Source organism: Camelina sativa, chromosome 12 (assembly GCF_000633955.1).
Source record: "Camelina sativa cultivar DH55 chromosome 12, Cs, whole genome shotgun sequence".
Taxonomy (NCBI): domain Eukaryota; kingdom Viridiplantae; phylum Streptophyta; class Magnoliopsida; order Brassicales; family Brassicaceae; genus Camelina; species Camelina sativa.
In genome coordinates, this window is record NC_025696.1 from 25,348,437 (window position 1) to 25,350,358 (window position 1,922).

Consider the following 1,922-nt stretch of genomic DNA (forward strand, 5'->3'; position numbering starts at 1 on the left):
AGCCATGGTCATGCACTCACCTCTTTCAAGAAGATTCTGACCAACAAGAACGAATTCCCTCACTCCTAGCAAGCTTCTAACACCTTCCCAGCCTTAGATCTCCCAAGAACAGCAAGGAATCTCTCAATCTCTTCCCAAAAGCTCAAGAACACTCTCTCTTTGTGTTTTCTCTCAAAAACGGCGAATAACCCAAAACAACACGACCATAGGTCGTTTTCTTCCTCTAAAACTTGATTTTAGGGATTCCCTAAACCAACCACGCAAACCGGACAATTAAAATTGAACCGACCAAACCGGCCACAATTGGTGTCGATCGAGGCCTCACTAGAAGGTGTCGATCGACACCCTTACCAAAATACCAAAATTGGTTTGCGGGTGATACAATTCTCCCCCACCAATCTAGATTCGTCCTCGAATCTCGAACAACCATCAGCCAAGGACTCCCGTGCAACCGTCTCCACGGCCCGCACTCCTCCGACCGATCTACAGAAGGTCACCTCTAGGCGATAGACTCACGCTCCAGGCGTCATTTGCTCTTGACTTTTTGGACTTTCCTTTACTCATAGGCCTAAACCTTGAGTTTTTATTGGCTCCTCATCAGACCTAAGTCTGCATGCCAAATGTTGGCTCCTCATCAGGCCGAAGCCCGCATGCCATAATATATAAGGAAAAGTCCAAACTCGTCTCTCGGGTTGCCACCCTACAGCGCACCCCCGGATCGTCATCCGAAGTCGATATACCAACCATACTCCCGAGCCACAAAGTCTCTGAATATGGCAGTACTAGGAGAACCATAGTCCCCCAAGAGTCGCGAGCAAACGATTCTGAACACGTTTGAGTCCTATCGCTATCCAGGTTTCCTTCCCGTGGCTCGCGTAAAAACATCTCAATGCCCTACCAACCACATATTCCCTCACCGGAATACCTCATGACCACAAGAGGATCATATACACGCCACAAGGGCCGCNAAAAGACCACCGCACACGGCACACTGACTCAAAAGTCCACCACTAAGGCCACACACAAGCCCCCTTTAAGGCTCTCCACCGCTTAAATGGACAAATTCTAACTCCCATAAAACTTTTCATATTTAGCACTTTCCATATTTGGAAACTTTCCACTTTTGGAAACTTCTCCTTCAGAAAACTTTCCTGCACAACCCCGCCTCACGGAAACTTTGTACCCCAACACCACCTCATCTTGTTACTGAGTCGCACAACCAACCACCCCAAGCGACCGAGTAACAAGAGAGATGGGCTGGAATACTCCATTCCCGCTCCAGCCACGGATTACAGATGGGACCAGGCTAAACAAGCTCAAGTCGCGGCTTGCTTCTCATACCACTTCTTGAACCTTGCCTTCATCTTTGCCTCAGGCTCCCAAGTCTGCTCCTCAACACCATCACAGTCCCACAGGACTCTCATCAAAGGAATCTTCTTCTTCCGAAGTTCCTTGATCCTCCTCTCGAGAACCCTCACTGGTCTCGCCTCCAAAGTCATGTTAGGCTGAAGATCCTCAGGAATCTTAGCCAACACCTGCTCACCCTCACGGAGACACTTCCGCAACATAGACACATGGAAAACCTTATGGAATGCACGCATCACCTCAGGTAACTCCAGTCTATATGCCATTGGTCTAACCCGCTCAATCACTCTGAATGGACCCATATACCTTGGACTCAACTTAGTCTCTGACAATGACCTGTTCGGACCCCGCAATATGGCCATCTTGAGGTACACTCTGTCTCCTACCTGAAAGTCAAGATCTCTCCTCTTCCTATCTGCATAACTCCTCTGCCTATCTTGAGCCTCCTTCATGTTCAGCTTGAGAACCCGAATCTTCTCTGAGGTCTCCTAAACAAAACTAGCACCAAACATGCTCCTCTCCCCCACCTGAGTCCAGCATAATGGTGTACGACATGG